Raw genomic sequence first — 20926 nt, 5'->3', positions numbered from 1 at the left:
CCTGACTCTGAGTCTCCACAAGAGCTGCAACATCCACACTGCTATTTTTAGCGTGCTAGCTGGAGCCCTGCTTGTGCAGGTCTATGTACCTGGATTGAGAGACTCACTTCCTGCTGCAGTGAAGACATACCTAGATCTACACCTGGCTGGTTGGAAATAGGCAACTTCCTGTATCGCTACATTTGAAGGGTTTTAGTCCATCTGTGTTCCTTGTATCAAGTTCTTACTACAGCCGTGTTCTCAGTCCAGTTTTCCCTTTATTGGTTTCTTAAGTTTTAGTAGCAAGCTCTTAAAGAGAAATATTCATAGTAAATGAACCACATACAGTGTTCAGGATTTACCCATTTTTCGCACCACAGGATTAAGTCTTTTCTGGATTAATGCAGCGCTTTGGGCAGTTTCAGGCAGCCTAGAACCGCATTCAGAAGTACCTGTTTACAGTAGATTTCAGATGAGGTGAGAATATTGGTGGGGGCAGTAGACCAATAGGCTTTTTTGTGACAGAAAAGGGTGAGAGTGTGGTGTTGGTGAAGAGAAAATCCTTTGCTTTTTTAAATTTAATTTTATTTATTTTTATTTTTTAAACAGCATTATGGTCCGTATAGAGCTTTATAGTAAAAAATGACTGGTTCCCCCCCACCCCACCCCAAAAAAAAGCCTGCATTTAAACTGGACATAATTCAGTAAGGAACAACAGATAAGGATTACCATAGCACAGCAGTGAAACATTATGAAATGTGATTTATACTGAATATGCATCTTATTGATCCCCTTTTAAGATTTGGTATTACTTTTAATGTAGTGGAACCACATTTATCCAGTCTAACTGGGACTGAGGTCAAATCAAATGATTACAAATCTGGATAATCTGGAGAATGGCCAAAGAGCTCAGCCCTAGGTTGTGGGGCTCAGGCTGTCTGCCCCAGGCGGCAGGGCTCAGACTTCACCTGAAACGAGTCCTGCTGTTCAGTTAATATGGAGAGCAGGATAATGGAGGCTGTGACGGTATGGACCCCTTGGGAAGTCACCTGATGTGCTGAGATATCATTGAGTCTATCTGTTCTGCCAGAGTGGGCCCCCTTTAACCTGTCTTACTGAGCCAGGCTCTTGAAACCTCCTCTAACACAGCGGTTTTCAAACTGTGGGTCGTGACCCAGTACTGGGTCGCGGAATGGAAGGCACTGGGTTGTAGCGGCTCTGGTCAGCACCGCTGACTGGGTCGTTAAAAGTGCCATCGGTGGTGCTGCATGGCTAAGACAGGCTAGTTCCTATGTGTTCCGACACCTCGCTGCGCCCCAGGAGCACCCAGCAGCAGGTCCAGCTCCTGGCGGGGGTGTCATGGGGCTCCGCGTGCTGCTCCCACCCCGAGCACCGGCTCCGCATGTCCATTGGGTGGGAACCGGCCAATGGGAGCTGTTGGGGCAGTGCCTGCGGGCAGGGCTGTCCTTAGGATTTATGGGGCCCTACGCAGTATTATTCAACTGTTGCCCCTATTCCCGACGGCAGCCCGGGCTGGCAGCCTGGGCTCACAGCCTGGGGGGGAGGGACTAGGCAGCAAAGGATACCGAGCTGCCCAGCCTGCCTCACGATGGTGGAAAGTCACAGTTCCCCGCAGAGACCACCGTACTCTCTCCCTCACGCGGAATGCGCTGCGCCGGCGCATGCAGCTTTGTGAATGCAGCCCCTGCCTAAAGAGACTGCAGCACGCGCTGGGTGCGGGAGCTGACCCGCTTTTCTCCGATGTCATGGGCGGTAGGGTGACTAGATGTCCCGATTTTATCGGGACTGTCCCGATATTTGCTTGTTTGTCCCACGTCCCGACCGATGTTCGGTCGGGACACGGGACAAACAAGCAATTTTGCCCTCTGCTCTGGCGCACAGGCGGAACCTGGAGGGGCTCACGTGCCCTGACTCCGCTCCCTCCTTCCCCCATTGGCTCCCTCCCCGAATCCCTGCCCCCTCACTGCCCCATTGGATCCCTCACCAAATCCCCGCCCTGGCCGCGCCTCTTCCCCAAGCATGCTGCATTCCTCCTCCCTCCCAGGCTTGTGCTGATCAGCTGTATGGCGGCAGCGCAAGCGCTGGAGGGAGGGGATGACACTAGCGTGCGTAGCGCGGCGATTAAGAAGGTGGTGTAGCAGCTGCGCCTGGAGGCCAGCCCATCCCTCCCCGGGCCTGGGCTGTGGAGGCTTGAAAGCTGCTCAGTGACTGCTGGCGGTGGGGTAAGGGGAGAGCGACCCCAGACTCCCCGTGCAGTGGCATGGGTCAGGGCCTGAGCTGCTCGGGAGCAGGGGGCTGCTGAACCCTGTGAGGGGGCGGTGGGGCCGATGGCCAGAGCACGGGGAGCTGCGTTCAAGTCCCGAGCTCCCGCAGCCCAGCAGTGGGTCGCAGGGGAGTTTGGAGCAGGGTCCGCGGCGGAGGCGGCACTCCAGGGTCTGGGCTGCCGTGGGGTTCAGGGAGGGGAGCGCTGCTGTCGTCCTGTGCGCCGCAGCCACCGCCACAAGTGAAGAGGTGGCAGCAAACTTCACTTACCTGGCAGATGCCCCAGCCCTACTGTCCGTGTCTGCAGGGTAAAATGACGATCAGAAAATGCTGGTGGTGGGAGTAGATCTCCCATGAGTCCCCTTAACGTGAAGGGCCCTGGGGAGCCCAGAGGAGTGACTGCCCCATGAATCCGTTCCGAAGTCAGTTACTACTGGGCGCTTGCCCACATGGGATCTTCCAGCGTAGGCCAGTGCTGCACCCAACCCCGCGCCTGAGGGACAGAGCTGGTGCCCATCGGCCCGCTCCCCTGGGGCGGCTGGCGGCCCCCGTTTCTTGAGGGCTCCCGTGTCCCCCAGGCCCTTTGCCCAGCTGTCTGCACATGCCGTGCCCTGCCCCAACCCCTCTGGGCTGCAGCGCAGGGATGGGCCGTGGGCAGATCGGCGCTACAGGCTGTTCTTGTATGTGGGGCGCTCTGGCGGCTTTTTTTTTTTTTTTTTTTTGCTCTGCCACCAGCCCTTTTTTTTAAACTCCTGCCCCCTCCCGCCTCCATGTCCCGATATTTCACCTTTGTCATCTGGTCAGCCTAGCGGTGGGTGAAGCTGCCCCTTGGGGAGGCTTGCTCCCCAGCCAGGGCCGTCTCTACCATTTTTGCTGTCAAAGCAAAAAAAAAAAAAAAAAAAAAAAAAAAGCTGCCCGGAATGCTGCCCCAGGCACGTGCTTCCTCCACTTGCGCCTGGAGTTGGCCCTGTCCCCATCCTCCACCCCTGCTCTGACCCAGGACCAGCCCTCTCCCCACTGTCTCCCTCCTCTCTTCCCTCCCCATCCCTGATCACCCCCTTCTAGTCAAATCCCTGAACCTAAATGAAGCAAATGACATTTGAAAAAAACACTCTTCAGTTTCTTTCTAAAGAAAATGGCGCATGTTTTCCACTGCCTGCTAGATGGTGAAGACTGGACATGCAGAAGGTACCTAATTAAAAGCACTAAATTTGTGAATAAAACTGGTCAGTCATGGGTTTTTTAATATACTCTGAAGTTTGTCAGAGATTTGTTTGCAAAAACTTTGTAGTAAGGGCAAGTCAACTGGTCCTGCTGAATAAAACATTAAATATTATGGAATACATGATGCAGCTCTTCTCTGCTTTACATTTTCTTAATCAGTGTTTCTAAGCTTTTTTTATATTTTAAATGTACTCTTAAACCTTCATAAAGTAATCATTCCAGATCACTACATATTTAATTCACTGAAACAAAGACGTTATTTTAAATTAATCAGTCAGAGGTTTAGTATGTTCATAACAATGTTCATTGCTTTTAGAAAAAGGGAACACTAATTTACTGTGTGTGATCTCCATAACAATAGACATGTTTATGAAATTTTACCAACTTTAAAAAATATGACGGTAAGCCTGCCTCTGCACCCCGGCTGCACTGCTGACCAGGAGCTGCCGGAGGTAAGCACGTGCCCAAACTCCTGCCCCAGCCCTGAGCCCCCCCTCACATCCAGAGTCCTCTTCTGCACCCCAAACTCCTCATCCCTGGTCCCCCCCAGAGCCTGCACCCCTAGCCCAGAGCCCTGACCCCCACCTGCACCTCTGCCCCAGCCCAGAGGCCCCCCCCCCCTGAACCTCTCATTCCCGGCCCCACACCAAAGTCCTCACCCCTGCACCCCAACCCTCTGCCCTAGCCCTGAGCCCCTCCCACACTCCAAACTCCTCATCCTCAGCTCCATTGGGTCGCGGGCGTCAACAATTTTCTTCAACTGGGTTGCCAGAAAAAAAGTTTGAAAACCACTGCTCTAACACACGCATGGGCAGGGCCACACCCAGCTGCAGATCAGCTCTGGGAAGACTCAGTTTAAGGGACTTGCTCAAGCACTCAGATGTCTACCTCCCTTGAAGTACAGACCCAAAGATATATTATATTCGCCTCTTCCTTCAGTGTGGAAGAGGGTATGGACAATTTCTTGCCACCCTCCCCCCAGTTAGAAATCACATAAACTGGGTTGTATTAGAAACCAGAAATAAATGTATTAACTATAACAGGTGTATTTTAAGTAGTTAAAGAGGCATCAGACAGAACAGGGCAGATTACTAAGAAAATAAAACAGAGCATGCAAACTAAGCTTAACTAAAGCAACTGGTTACATGTGAGTTCTCACCCTAAAATGTGGTTCTAATAATCTTCTTCACGGGCTAGACACCCTTCCAGCCTGGGCCCAGTTTTTTTTTCCTCCTGTTCAGTCTTAGTTGTTTCCAGCAGTCATCTTGGGTGGGGATAGCAGGGGAGAATTGACGACCTGGGTTACCTCACTCCCCACCCTTAAATAGGATTTGCATAAGGTGGGAGTCCTTTGTTTCCTAGTTTTACCCCCCTTCCCTTACAGTGGAAAGTTACAAGAACTCCTAGGTAATGTTTTAGTATCAGGTGACAAGACCACCTGACTGTAGGGCCCCTGTAGCCATTCTTCACAGGCTGACCCACACGTTCACAGGAAGACTAAGGGCACGTCTTCACTGGCAACGTTAAAACTCTGCTGTGACTTGTGTAGTCGCGGCATAGCACTGGGAGAGACCTTGCCTAGCGCGCTAAAAAACCCACCTCCGTGAGGGGAATAGCTTCCAGCACTGGTGCACTGTCTACACTGGCACTTTACAGCGCTGAAACTTGCAGCACTCTGGGTGTGTTTTCTGTCTGGCTTTTCTATTGTGGTACCTGAGGTGTCACCCAAAGTAGCATAGTTGAAATACAGATACATAATCAGTATTCCTAATTTCAGATACAGAAATGATACATGCATACAAATAGGATAATCACATTCAGTAAATCATAATCTTTCCAATGATATCTCACATGAGCCATCTTGCATAAAGTATATCTGTTGTCATATTCATATAAGCATATTTTCATAAAGAATGTGGAATGACACGTCATACCTCCCCCTCTGAGATTACTGTCAGAGGGTTGGTCACTGACCAAAATGGAGGCAGTATGCCTAAAATCCCTTTTTGGCTTTGGTTATACAACCTTCAAGTGTTACCAAACACTGTAATGTCATTCATAGTGTTCTTGCAAAGTTCTGGGTTTCTGTTGCCGGAAAACATTGTGGTGCTTAGCATTGTGTACATAATGCAGATGTCACTATCTTTTAAAGTGTAGGTGTCTTGGCATTTAGCCACTAATGCCATGTGGCGGTGAGCCTCAGTTTCCCCTTCCCCACAGCAGTCTAGATTGGTTATGCTTTCTCTGCTGTGCCAAGCTTTAAGCCTGTCTACAGGTACTAGTTGAGAAATCTCATAGGATTTTCTTGTTACTGCTCCTAGACTGTACACATATGCCTATTACACATATTTACCACCAGTATCAAATTCTTTGTCTTAACCCACAGTGTGTGTAGTAAGAGACACAGTTACCAGCAAATTCACGAAAGAGGGGCACTTCCAAGCATGATTAGACACACTAAATAGACATCTTCTGCATCGATTGCAGCAGCATCAGTCTCCCAGTAGTGAAGACAAGCTCTTTGTCTCTTACTGCACTATACCCGTGAACCTTCCTCGCTGCTCCCTTCCCATAGCATACCCTTCCAGTTGTGGTCTGCTGAGCCACTGTCCTCTTCTCATTCAAATTCCTCTTAAAACTCTCTTCTTGTCCTGTAAGTGAGGGGGGTACAGACTAAACAGATATGCTTCCTGGGGGCACCCAGGGTTATGAGGCACCATGGTACTCCCTGCCCTTAGCATGAGGCATCCTTGTCTGTGCCTGCTGGGGTCACCTCCCCAACTCCAGTGGCCACGGGCAATGCAAGCCTGCCCCTCCAGACCTCACACGCCCTGCTGTCATTCTACAGGTGAACGATAGGCACACTCCGACCCTCAAGCCCTCTTTGCGTCTGCCTGGAGTGCCCAACCCCTGCGCCACTTTACAGTTATAGTATTCGCGGAGTCACTGCTTCCAAAGAAGCAGAATACCCCAGTTGACCATTTTCATCTCAGATCACCGCTCTGTCGAACTCATAGTGCTTAGATTGGCTTATTGTGAAATTAGATATAAGTTTATTTAACAAATCACAGCGAATCAAGTAGCAGCAAGTACATGTATTGGAAACAAATGATTTACATATAAAATAAAATCATAATGTGCATTCTAGAGCCTACACTAATTAACAAGATACTCTCATGACTAATATTCTCAAAATCCCTGCAGCACTTTACAGTCAGGCAGGTTGCGACACTTCTTTCATGAGACAAGCAAGCTGTTACTTTGCCTCCTAGGTGAAGGATTCAGTCTCTTTGCGCTCCAAGATCTGTCAGACCATTTTGCAATTTCTCAATACACACTTGGCTCAGTATCAAATAGACATACAGTGTGAGGTGTACAATACACCATACCCAAATGGACAGACAAGGAGATAGGTATCCATTATCTTCTGCTTGAAAGGAACATCTCTGAGGTTTATCACTTCCTGGTGACCTGTCCTAACTCCAAGAGCTTAAGAGCATAATTTTCAGTATAGACACAGAACTCCTTAAATATTATCCATACAGACATTTCACAATGATTATGGTCACCAGTGGGCTACTGGCTGTTAGCAGAGACCTCATCTGTCATCCTTTGAACTATTATGCAGCTATCCAACCCAGGGGATTCCTTTACAACCCTATGCATCCCCTGTGCCCTTTCTCAGTTGGCATCAAGGGGTCCCTGGTCATAGTCTAGACAAGTGAAGCCAAGTGAATGACTCAAAAGGCATACAGTGGGCACAGCATGACAGACTGCAGTACGGGTTTCTGTAGACACATGGAGGTGCATAATTGGATGTGTGTGAAGAAGAGAGCTTGGTAGGCAGATAAAACAGGCACATCGAAGTAACCTGAAAAGTATAATTGGTACAAGTGATTGAAGAGAGGGTGATATCTATGTACTAGAATACAGAAAGTCAGTCTCAGACACATGGCCTGGGATAATAGGTGATGGAGAATGCATGCTTTTAGGGTGTAAGATCTTGCTTAAATGGAAAGATGTGGACTGGTCAGATTGCAGAGTTTAAAACTGTTACCCATACAGCACATTTTGTTTCAATCAGTTGTTCCACTATTCTTAATGTCATTTGCCTACAAAGTGTTCTTTCCCATAGAATATGCTTTGGTGAGGGCTGAGGACCTCTGGTGCATGGGAAACCCCTAATATCTGTGGGCAAGAACAGTGTTTGTGATGTGCTCTGGAAGTGTGCAATGACATGTAACTAACCTATGTGTGAAGAGGCAGTGAAGATCTGAATGTTTTAATTTTGCAGGAGTAAAGTATCTTCTACCATGAAATCCGCTGGTTTGCTGAAGGTGTGACTGATCTGATGCATTTGGGGATGTCTTTAGCAAATGAAGTAGTCCCAAAGGGGTTTCAGAGTGAGGAAATTATTTTAATTAGGGCTGTCAATTGCAGTTAACTCACACGATTAACTCAAAAAAATTAATCACGATTAAAAAAAGTGTCAATTAATCGCACTGTTAAACAATAGATTACCAATTGAAATTTATTAAATATTTTTGGATGTTTTTCTGCATTTTCAAATATATTGATTTCAGTTACATCCCAGAATACGAAGTGTACAGTGCTCACTTTATATTATTTTTAGTACAAATATTTGCACCGTAAAAATAAGAGATCGTATTTTTCAATTCACCTCATTACAAGTACTGTCATGCAATCTCTTTATCATGAAAGTGCAACTTACAAATGTAGATTTTTGTTGTTACATAATTACACTCAAAACAAAACAATGTAAATCTTTAGAGCCTACAAGTCCACTCAGTCCTACTTCTTGTTCAGCCAGTCACGAAGAGAAACAAGTTTGTTTACATTTATGGAAGTTAATGCTGCACGCTTCTTATTTACACCTGAAAGTGAGAACAGGTGTTTGCATGACATTGCTGTAGTTGGCATCGCAAGATATTTACATGCCAGATGGATTAAAGATTCATATTCTTCATGCTTCAGTCATTGTTCCAGAGGACATGCTTTCATGCTGATGATGGTAGTTAAAAAAATAATGCATTAATTAAATTTATGACTGAACTCCTTGGGGGAGAATTGTATGTCTCCTGCTCTGTTTTACCCTCATTCTGCCATATATTTCATGTTCTAGCAATCTCGGATGATGATCCAGCACATGTTGTTTGTTTTAAGAACACTTTCACTGCAGATTTCACAAAATGCAAAGAAGGTACCAATGTGAGATTTCTAAAGATAGCTAAAGCACTTGACCCAAGATTTAAGAATCTGAAGTGCCTTCCAAAATCTGAGAGGGACAAGGTGTAGAGCATGCTTTCAGAAGTCTTGAAAGAGCAACACTCTGATGTGGAAACTACAGAACACTAACCACCGAAAAAGAAAATCAACTTTCTGCAGGTAGCATCTGATTCAGATTATGAAAATGAACATGCGTCGGTCCACGCTGCTTTCGATAGTTATCGAGCAGAACCCATCATCAGCATGGACGCGTGTCCTCTGGAATGGTAGTTGAAGCATCAAGGGACATCATGTAAGTATCTTGCAGTGCCAGCTGCAATAGTGCCATGCAAATGCCTGTGCTCACTTTCAGGTGACATTGTAAACAAGAAGCTGGCAACATTATCTTCTGCAACTATAAACAAACCTGTTTGGCTGAGCCATTGGCTGAACAAGAAGTAGGACTGAGTTGATTTGTGGGCTTTAAAGTTCTACATTGTAGAAAATGTAGAAAACATTCAAAAATATTTAAATAAATTGTATTCTATTATTGTTTAACAGTGCGATAAATAAAGATTAACTTTTTTAAATCGCTTGACAGCCCTAATTTTAATGTTTTTTGCAAAGAACACTCCCAAAGCCTGGTTGGTTAGCAGCATTCAGCAAAAGTCTGTACTTAATTCTCATTTCAGCTTAGCAGTTCTCCTTAAAATAGTTAGCCACCCCATCCCTATGAGAGAAATTCTATTAATACTCACTGGTTCTTGCCAACCATCTGGAAATCTTCCCCTACAACCACATTTCTAGTTGCAAAGGAACACATGGGAATTTGGCACCCAGTTCCCATTGACAATTCTATGGAAATTGGATGCCTAATTTCCCTTTTGTGCCTTTGAAAATATCTCTCTTAAATTCTCTCCTAGCCCATATTGCATTAACAAGTGCTTGCTGACTGCCAGCCAAAGGGCATGTTTACAGTCTTCTAAGGGTTAAAAGACTTCATTGAGCCTGCTGTATATGTTGTCTGTGATCATTATGAATTTCAAAATATGCTGCTCATCTGAAGAATCCACAGAGGATGATCTTAATGGTTATTTTACTGAAGCAGATAGTTCACCCAGAGCTAGATAAATGCATAAAATGATTTGCCTCCAGGCTAATATTTTGTACGAAATTAAAACCAGGTGGTATTTTATGGTACTGACCTAAACTTCTAAGATGTTCATGGAAGTCCTGGCAACTCTCAACTCCAGCATGCCAAGTGTACCTGCCCCTTTCCACTGCCAACAGAATAATTTAATGCAACAAACTTAAATGTAACATTTAAGATTTCTAATTATGCAACCTTAAGCCAGGGAATGCAAAAGTTAAGGTTCCTACAGCAGTTAACTCTGCCTTGTTGCACTTCCAGTATATTTTGTGGTGTACTTCTTTACTAACAGGAATACCGTCAGAATCCCATCTGAACAGAGAAATATACACGTGCAACACATCGGAGTTAACATGGCTGTAGCAGCTTTGCATTTCTTGACTTTAAAGCTTTGACTATGGAATCATAATTATTTTAATTTCCTTGGTTTTGAAGAAGGAAAAATATCATCTTAGGCTTGCAATTCATCCTTCATCTTTGGGGCACAGACCATATCATATAACTGTTTACAGTGTATGGTACAATGGAGCTCCATCCTAATCCTGATTGGAGTTCATGGAAAATGCTGTAAAACAAATATTTAAGTAGTAATCTTCAACCTTTGCTGTTCCTAGTGGTTGGCTGGAAACAGTTCTCTGCAAGACTGAATTTGCAAAGCAGCAGCATGTCAATTTACATTGCAGTGATGTATTTTGGAAATGGGAAACCCTCTATAACTAGAATTCCAAGGTTCTTTAAATGTAACAAGTTTTTTTTTAAAGTTTGTTATTTAAACCTACATAGTGAGCCTTGACACCTGAAACTTGAAGCTTAGGTTTCAACAGAGATAATAAAAATACTTAAAGGGCATTTCCAGACAGCAGTAATTCTGAAAAAAATAACTTGTATGGAAAGCCTACTTGGCCAATGTTGTTGTTTTTTCTTCCTTTTTGCTGCTTGAAGACTGTTCAGTTTTAAGAGCTTCCTCTCCTGCATCCCAAGATTCTTTCTGCTTATAGCAAAGCCATCATCACCTTGTTTATAATCTCAGTATGCTGTAACAGATGTTATTGTGACGAACCCCTGCTGGGACGTCCCAGTTGAATGTATCAAGTGAAACTGGGTTGTAGGGGAGGGAGTAAGATTTGATTTAAAAATGCACATTGCTATGATAATTCGTGAATCTGGTAATGGATTTATGGTCAAATTGAATGAACATCTTTGAGCAATTAAATGAAACAGGAACACTTTTATTCTCATTGATTTATTTCATAGTGACTCATCTGTTTCATGCAATACACAGGAGTGACACGTTAATTTCAGTTCAGGCCAAATTGACTGCAGAGTTGCAAACTCCTGAAATTTAATTGTCATAGAAACACAGATATAACCACTGTTCAACCTAGACTACAGGGTCATTGTTGTGGACCTGTGATACTTTCACTACTATGTGCCATTCTGATAAAGGGAGAAAGCAGTTTTCGTATTTCTAATAAATATTACCTTGGTCTGTAGGGTTCTCTTGGTTCCTAGAACTCTCCTACTAGGGCATTTAAGTAATGCATCCACTAGTGCAATTTCAGTTGAGAGCTACTTTAATAAACTTTGCCTTCAGAAGTAGAAAGAGGCAATTTGAGACCTTCTTCCAAAACTTAGATGTTGTGAAGATGAATAATTTTGTCTCTGATCTTGTCTTAGTATATCAATGCTGATTCAATTATTTTAATGGAAAATGACTACTTTTTTTCTGGCATGTGAACTGGAGAGGAATAACCAGTCTTCAGAAACTATTACTCCTTTTGCAATAGGAATTAAATGAACAGCAGGATTAAGTCAAGAAAATATGGTCTCATCTTCCCTGGAAACTTGATAAACAAGAAACTACTAATCTTCCTGTAATTGTAGAGTTTTGAGATATCGGCAAAGTTGTTAGCTTCTTCTGCGTGTGAATGTTACAAACAGTTTTGTGATTGTCAGGAGTCACTTTCATGATTGTTATCACTGCCTACATGGGGGAGAGAAGCTATTGGTTCCTTTAGAATGGAAACTTCATTACAAACGAGGATTTAGCCAGGAAAATATAAAAACGATCAAAGCTTGTAAAAATGTATTTCAGATTAAAGTGTTTGGCAGCCAGATACTCAATTAGAATCATTTTTGGAATTGTCCAGCAAACTGGATTTTTTTTTTAAGTCATTAGCACTTTAGAAAGTGGGTTTGAAGTGGGAGTAAGAGCATTTAGACATAGGAGACAGATATTGTCAATGTAGCAATGAAGATTCAGGGCCAGGAAAGAGCTGAGTGGGATGCTGCCCCAGACTGGTTGCTTTTTTTTTTTTTTTATTTGGCACACTTATTCAGTGTTTCAACATTACACATTTTCTAGCTCCAGCCACCTACTTCTTGGCATAGCTTAAAATGTATACATTAAACTATCATTCTTATAAGAGACCAGAATCTCTTATGCTACTTAGCTTTGTGGGCAGGGAACAAGGTAATCAGAGCCTTCCTTCCAAAAATGCCCACAAAGCTAAGTAGCATAAGAGAATTTGGTCTCCCAAGATTGGCTAATTCACTCCAGATCACATGCCAGATCTTTGGAGGTCTTCAGTGTATGTTGCATGTGGGAGAAGTATTTTCAGTTTGGGTGGTGGGTGGAACGAAGCTATATGGGAGGGTCTGCCTGTGGTCACCTCAGGACTGTCTTGGGGGCCATTGTCTGTCTCTCAGTCCCTGCTTTCAGTGTATTTTTCAACCTGCTGAGGAATGCCATCCACATCCTATCAGTCTGCGCTGGTGACATTCAGTTCATGGAAAATAATCTGTTAATTTTTTGCTGTGATCCAGTTTGAGCGGCGTAGGCGCCTGCCCTTCACCGAATTCAAAAAGTTGATGTCTTCAAATGAGAGTGTGACAATATGAGTAACAGCTCTGAAAAACACTTGAGAAATCTCATTGATTTCTTTCGTGTTTGACTGAAGAGGAGGAGCAGCCAGTTCAGTCCACGTTGGTAGAACCAGTTCACAAGAATTATATTTTGGTTGCCTGGGGCTATTGGACAAGAGACCCTCTTGTAGGCGGTGAGAAATGCTCCAGGTTAGGGGTTCCCAAACTTGGTTCGTGGCTTGTTCAGGGTAAGCCCCTGGTGGGCTGCGAGACGCTTTGTTTACCTGAGCGTCTGCAGGTACGGCTGCTTGCAGCTCCCAGTGGCCGCGGTTCACCGTTCCCGGCCAACGGGAGCTGCGGGACCTGGAAGTTCAGTATTAAATCAATACTATTGCGGCCAAATGAATCCCAGGTGTGACTGGCAATGTTAAAGAAATGTCACCTAGTAACTCTGCTCTACCTTGTTAGGTATGAGGCCTAAAATAAGTTACACTGGATTTTTTTTTATTGTTTAAACTAGTAAAGGCTGGTGTTTTTAAACTCATATAGGTCCTTGTCACTTGGTCTTTAATGTCAATGATTTACTTGGGTTGGCGTAATAAAACTTTGACACACCAAAAGCACATCGGCAACTCGTCAGGAAACTGATGTCAGATTTAATCTGCATATGCATCTGCTAAATACAAGTGAATCTTGCCAACTGATGTTGGATATTAGTGCAAAGAAGGTGAATCTCCAGGAAAAAAACTTTGTGGTGGTACATTTGAAATTTTAGGTGCAGAAAATATTTAATTTTCAGAGACCAACTTAAACTCAGTGGACATTTCACAATTAAACTCCCTTTACCATTTGTCCTCCTTTCCCATTGACCTTAGCTATTGCAAGAGGTCTCATTTGTACATGTACGTTATGAGCTATAGTACTTGATCAGACCTGGGTTGCAGTGCTTGTGCTCTCAAACAATCCCAAAATGGTTAGCAAACTACTTATGTACGACAACCTTGCAACGCGCTAGTCTTGTAGCTAATTTTGATGTGTGAGCAAAATATTAATTCTTTCATCATCATTGTGGTGAGCAAATTTTGTGCCTGAACTGGCCAATGTTCATGATTTTAGAAGACTGTTGACTAGTACGATCTAATAAATATGGAGGGCAGCAGCCAGCTACAACACAACAATGCACAGTGTTGCAGGTAGAAGAAATTTTAGCTGGATCACTAGGAGAAAAGCTTCTATCACGGGATCTTTGTTGTCTGTGGAGAGCAAACAGGACCTCCACTTTTAAACTTCATAAAATGGGAGAGGGGAGTATTTACTGCATCTTAAAACCAATTTAATTTCCAGTTATCCAGTGTTCTCAATTACAGTATTAGCAAAGGAGCTTGGTCATTGTTTACACAATACTTGCCAACAAAACAAAAGGTCCATTGATCATAGTTCTGCCTAGCAGTAAGGGGAGTTACAAAAGAAAATTAAACATGAAGGGAAAAAAAGGAATGATGTGTTTTGTAGAGTATACTCTTGCTTAATATTAAATATTTACTTCAGCTTAAAACTTCTTAGTATCTAAATATTAAATCCAGCAAACTTTGTGACATACTAAAGGAAATGTGGGTCAGGATTCAAATCAGGGGTGGGGAAAGCAGTTGTAATCTACCAAGCACTGCCCATAAACCAAACGTTAGTGATTTGAAATGGCCCTCTCGGTAGATTCTGCAGACCGTTGCAATATGGTCATCCCTTTTCTTATTCGGTATGTGCTTCAGGCAGTGATATCAGCTAACTGTTGTGCCTCTGTCTTGTGTGTTTTGATCAGCAGTGAAATAGTTAATGATGTTGGCAAGTAAATCATTAGGCTTCAGAATTAACAGCTCCACTTAATTAAACCTCAAATTACAGCATGACCAAAAACTGTAGTCTAGACGAATCCCATAAGAGTTATGGATTGAACATTTTTTTTTAATAGTGACTGCTCAGATTCTAGAGTTGATGATGGTGGCCTCCCTCCCTTCCGCGCCGCCCCCCCCCCCCAATCCAAACAAAACAGCAACAAAAAACCCTGTTCAGAGCCAGCAGAAACCAGCATAATTTGACCCTTGATCAGGAAGCAAATACAGTCTTCTGTTTAACACAATCTGATGGTGTGTCTGCTGTAGCCAGGAAACTTTCTTCTATGTGGATACAAAGCAAAAGATGATCAACTATTAGTCCTCAAAGATTCAGTAGAGTAGGTTTTCTGCCTTTCTGAAATAAGAGTTACAGAACTTGCCGGGCAGGTTGGTGAACCAGAAAGCTTTCTTGATTTTTAATTGGCTAGAAAAGTCTATTTCCAAGGTCCAATCAGTAAACAGGAAGTGGCCTAAAAAAATCATCTACAAGATACCATCTTTCTCTCAGGTTATTAAATGAGAGAGAGTGGATGTTGAGAAAAAATGAAAGCATTGTGAAATGTTCCTAAGTACAGTAAAATAGTCAGGCTCTGTCTGTGCCAGTACCCTGAATCAATGTTGTTATGGCTATTTCTGCAGTTCATTTTATTAGCCAGACTAGGAATTCATAGTATAAGTTCTGTTGTTTGTTCATATTCTTGAGGAGTGTGTGGTTTTTTGTTTTGTGTTTTTTTTGTTTTGTTTTTTGTTTTTTAAGGAGGTACTTAAGTATCTCCCTCTCTAAAGGAGGAGGAGGAAAGAGTGATTTGGAGGAGAAAAAGATATAACCTAGAGCAGGGGTCGGCAACCTACGGTACGTGTGCCACAGGTGGCATGCAAGCCGATTTTTGATGGCACACGGTGGCAGGCTGAGCGGCTCAGCCCACCGCTGATCTGGGGTTCCGGCTGCTGCCCCATTGACAACCGGGGTCCTGGCCGCTGGCCCCACTCAGTGCCTGCTGCTGGCATGGGGACCCCCAGGGAACCCTAGGCTGGCAGCAGGCTGGCGGCTGAGACCCCAGCTGGCAGGAGCCGGTGGCCGGAACCCCAGAGTGGCGGCGGGCTGAGCCGTTCAGCTCGCTGCCGGTCTGGGGTCCCAGCTGCTGGCTGCGCTCAGCCCACTGCTGGCCTGTGTTCTGTTCACTCAGCCGGCAGTGGGCTGAGCGGGGCCAGCGGCGGGCTGAGTGGCTCAGTCCGCTTCCAGTCTGGGGTGCCGGCCACTGGCCCCACTCAGCCCGCTGCTAGTCTGGGGTTCCATTCACTCAGCTGGCAGTGGGCTGAGCAGGGCCGGTGGCTGGGACCTCAGACCGGCAGCGGGCTGGTGGCCGGGACCCCAAACCTGCAGCGGGCTGAGCGGCTCAATCTGCTGCCAGTCTGAGGTCCTGGCCGCTGGCACTGCTCAGCCCGCTGCCAGCCTGGGGTTCCATTCACCCATCTGGCAGCGGGCTGAGCCGCCCAGTGGGTGGCCGGGACTCCAGACCAGCAGCGGGCTGAGCCGCTCAGCCCACTGCCGGTCTGGGGTTCCGTCTGGCAGCTGGGATCCTGGACGCCGGTCCCCCTCAGCCCGCTACCAGCCTGGGGTTCTGCTCACCCAGGCCGGCAGGAGGCTGAGCGGGGCCGGCAGCTGGGACCCCAACTGGCAAGGGGCTGGCAGCCGGCTACCCAGACTGGCAGCGGACTGAGCCACTCAGCTCCACGCTGGCTCCGCTCAGCCCACGGCCAGCTGAGTGAATGAAACCCCAGACCAGCAGCGGGCTGAGTGGGGCTGGTGGCTGGAACCCCAGACAAGGATCCCAGGCAAGAATCACACTAAATTGATAAGATCTGCATTTTAATTTTATTTTAAATGAAGCTTCTTAAATATTTTAAAAACCTTATTTACTTTAAAGACAACAATAGTTTGTTTATATAATATAGACATAGAGAGAGACCTTCTACAAATGTTAAAATGTATTACTGGCACGGGAAACCTTAAATTACAGTGAACTTGGCACACCACTTCTGAAGGGTTGCCGACCCTTGACCTAGAGCCTATAACTTCTAACTTCAGTTAAAAATAGTGCATACACAATCTTTCAAACAAAAAGATTAAACTCAAAATATGGGCAGCTAAATCTAGCCATTTGAAAATTGGGCCACTTTTGCTTAAAGGGGCTCAGCACCCAGCCTCTCAGTGGGTGCTCTGCACCTCTACAAAGTAGAACATTTTTATATGGATGCTTAGCTTTAAGAACCAAAGAGTCAAAACTTTGAACTAAATTTCCAACAGATACACAAATTGGATATGTACACAGATTGTAAGTAAAGTGGGTATAAATGTACAGTGCAGAAAAGGATTGCTATGAATGTTGGTAGTTCACAGTTCTCAATTTGATATTTCGTGTGTTTGCATATCAGTATGTAGCTGTAAGAACCTTGGCTTTTTAACTTGTAAGAATTGGAACTATTGATATAGTAGTTAGAAAGATGCCATCAATTTGAACTCTAATCGGTGGGGGGAGGGGGGGGAGTTGTCGTTTTAGGGACTGTGCCTTTTCTTGAATCTCCCTATCAGTTTTTGTGCTTTAAAAAAACCCCTTCTTGGGGTGTTTTCCCCTGTGCATATATGAAAGGCCCATCTAGAGCTCACCTTTGCAAGAAAATTCGATCCTGTTAGACTACAACACAGCCATGAGGAGTCACCTTAACTAACATGATGTTAAACATGACATTGCAGCCAGTGAAAATTGGGACCATTGTTTAATAGCTTACCAATAGAATTGACCCATATTCAGGTCACGTGTTAAATGTGATAGTCCCTGTCTTCATTGACTGCAAATTCATATTTAATATTTTCTTAACACACCTCCTTAAAATCATGATCCAACATGACTTTTCTTTCTAGTGAGGGTAAGTGCAGGGCAGGAGGATGAGTGACTGTATCGGGGAAATGATGTAACCGACCAGTCACAAAGTAAATAAGATGGATGGTGGTGGGGAGGAAAGATGGGTTTTCTTATCTCAGGTGTACTAATGGTTTTAATCTGAAGAATAATAGGTACATTTTAGACAAAATGTGACTAAATTGAATGTTCCTTTAAGCCATTCACTTCTAAAGGGGCAGGCTCAGATCCTTAATGAGGTCAGAAGCTCAATGACTTTGGCTTTATTTCTGTGTCTAGAGACTACTGGTATATATTGCAAAATGTCACTGCTTGTCAGAATTATTACTGTTAGGTTCTAACCACAAGCAAGGCTCTATCCCAGTGTAGAACTCCTCCACCGTTCCTGGAGGGGGAGTGCAGCTACAGCAAACGGGTTTGGAAAGCACTCTGATTTAACATGGAATACCTGAATTGGTGAAACAATTCATTTTAGTGTGGTCAGGATGATCTCTTTAATACCAATGCATAGTTTAAAAACAACTTGTCCTTGGCACTTTTTTGTGAAGCAATAAGCATTGTTCCCATTTTACCCATGGAGAAATTGAGATGGAGAAATTATGAATTGCCCAAAGCCACAAAAGGAGTCATTTTCACATCTAGGAATAGAACTCTAGCGTTCTGGCTCCTAGTCCCAAATTCTCTACACTCTGCTGACAGTGCTGCCTTAATTTTCCTAATCTTTCTGTTCTACTGTAGATCCTGAATGAGGTAACGGCACATTTCACTCAATGGCAAATGTCTTTGCTTTCATTTCAACTTTAATGTAGGAGTATGTGAGAGAGAATAGTAACAAGTTTTTTGAAGTGCCTCTTTCATAGAAACAACTCTAGTACCTGGTGATAAATTTTCCTGAAAACTCTGATCCTGCTAGAATCCATAGGGCTCCAGGTGAATCTTGAGTTGCATTTCACTGTGGTCAGTGGATAAAGGATGTCCATAAGATAACCACCTCTTGATGTATTTGTAGGGGAACCACCAAGCTCTGATATTTATTTGTCCTTTTCCCTCATTCTTCCATCTGAAAAACAGATGTTTCTATGATCCCCAAACCTTTCTGTTCTCTCTGCTGTCATTTGTTTTCTTTAAGCACTTGGAAAATGAATTCCCACTTGATTTTTGTTTAAATGTGCTCATACTTGGGGATTAAAAGCAGCCCACGTGCCCACGTAAAGTAGTTGTGCTTGGGAAAACTGCCAGAACTTTTCTTAAAGTAGGATAGCTTACTAAACTGATATTCTTATCATTGAGGCAAAAACGCCAGCTGACCATCCAGGTGCATTGTTGGAAAACTGGTTGAGTGTGTGGTCCACATTATATAAAAAAAACAACAACAACAAAAAAACAATTTTCCAATAATGTGGTGTGTATTAGGTGGGGGTTGGGGTTGTCCGTTTTTGAGAGAGGTGCAGTAGAGCAACTCGTGCAGTAGAGCAACTCCCGCACTACTTTGAGTCCTCAGATTTCCTCAACCCACTCTAGGTAATTGTTTTTGGCCTGTGTACAAGACTGCAACTTTTTTTTTTTTTTTTTTTTTTTGCATCAGTGTCTGATTGCCTAGAAATGTGGCTCCCTGGTCTAGGCACTATGCTAATACAAATAATAGATAAGTGTCTATATAGATGTAAAAATGATCAGTCAGCAGTTTTTGATACCACTGACTTGTGAGGTTTAGTGACATAATTGCATCCTTAATGTGGATGTAGTTGCTGTGGAGTGGCTCTACTCTTTATGAGAAGCAGATTTTGGGCAACTACTCTTCTTCTTTTCTCCCTCTCCCTGTGTCCTCCAGACTAGAATGCTCTCCTGCAAAGTAGCTTAAGGTCTATTTTGGCCCTTCAATGTATCTTCTAATTACCCTCTTTTAGTCATTGAACAATATGGGTGACATGAGTTGTGGAAATTCCTGGCAGGGCAGTTAGATTTTGGATTCTCCCTTATTCCTCCCCTCCCCCCCCCCCCCTTTCTGTGTGTTTTTATTCTGTACTGCACCTGGAGAATTGGTATGGTGTCTTATTAAATTAAAATAATAAAAAGTCACCAAGATATGTTGCTGCTAAAGATCCACTCTTCTGTCATATTTAATGAGTAACAAATACCTAATAAAACAAAGGGGATTTATTCAAAAATACAAATCCTAGGCAGAAGTCAAGCATTGTTAAACACAAGTGAGGATGAAAACAGCTCTCATGATGATGGTTGCTTCTGTTCAAGTTTGTTGCTACTGAGGCGGAATGGCACAAGGCTGTGAGAAGCAGTGATGAATTATTCAAGAGGAGCTGAAACTAGGATGCAAATAGAGAAATCACTGTCCATCACATGTGCAGTAGGATTTGTCCTACTTATTAATGTCCCTGGGATGACACATGCTTAAGTATCTGATTATTATATGCTACAAAATTAAAATCTTGCACATTAGATTAGTCACATAGAAGTCAAACTGTCTCAAATGCTGTAGAACCACAGGGATCATCAGTCTTGCATACACATGTATCACTTCATAGCATTGATCAGGAAAGTACAGAGGGGTGTGTTGTCTTGATAGAACAAAGCCACATCTCACAACACAGCCTGGGGTATTCTAGTGTAATTACTGTTAATCTTTGCAGTGTGACCCATGCATATGTTTTAAAGTGCAGCAGTTTGTAATGACTTGCACTGAACCTGTTCAAGTGCAAAACAAAATTGGTCAAATTTTTTACCTTCATTTTGGTTACACAACTGATACTTGCCTTTTGTAACAATTTCTCCACTATCTATCTGTCCACTCTGGGCAGCCCCAAGGGTTGCTAAATCAGCTGCCTTGTGGAAAGTGCAGGACAATGCTTGAAGCCACTTGGAGATGTAGATTGGTGGCCTCACATTTCAGACTTAACACCACCATTCGGAGCACTGTCAGTCATAGGGCTGGTCCCCACTTAGTCCGGACTTCGGACTAAGGTACGCAAATTCAGCTACGTTAATAACGTACCTGAATTCGAAGTACCTTAGTCCGAACTTACCGTGGTCCAGACGCGGCAGGAAGTCTCCCCCCGTCGACGCCGCGTACTCCTCTCGGCGAGCTGGAGTACCGGCGCCGACTGTGAGCACTTCCGGGATCGATTTATCGCGTCTTAACCAGATGCGATAAATTGATCCCAGAACATCGATGGCGTGCCGCCGGACCAGCCGGTAAGTGAAGACTAGGCCATAGTATCTGAGCCCAGGCCGAGAGCTTCCTTTTTCCCCATTGACAGAGCTCAATCAGCAGAGGCCACCAAACTCCATTTTGCTCGTCTGAATTTGAAAGTAAGCAGCCTTAATTTCCCAATGTAAAGAAGGAAGGGATGAGATGGACAGACTTGTTACAC

At 44.2% G+C, this 20926-nt stretch overlaps 1 protein-coding gene across 1 annotated transcript in view; it reads left to right on the top strand.

Annotated features, from left to right (window-relative positions):
* The window catches only part of LOC128843149 (H(+)/Cl(-) exchange transporter 5), a 103740-nt gene that overhangs the window by 16041 nt on the left and 66773 nt on the right, over positions 1-20926 (top strand). The gene's annotated exons all lie outside the window — the stretch shown is intronic.

The sequence above is a fragment of the Malaclemys terrapin genome, chromosome 9 (genome assembly GCF_027887155.1).
Source record: "Malaclemys terrapin pileata isolate rMalTer1 chromosome 9, rMalTer1.hap1, whole genome shotgun sequence".
Taxonomy (NCBI): Eukaryota; Metazoa; Chordata; order Testudines; family Emydidae; genus Malaclemys; species Malaclemys terrapin.
Note: the sequence above shows the minus strand (reverse complement) of the source record. Positions and strands in the feature narration are given on the sequence as shown.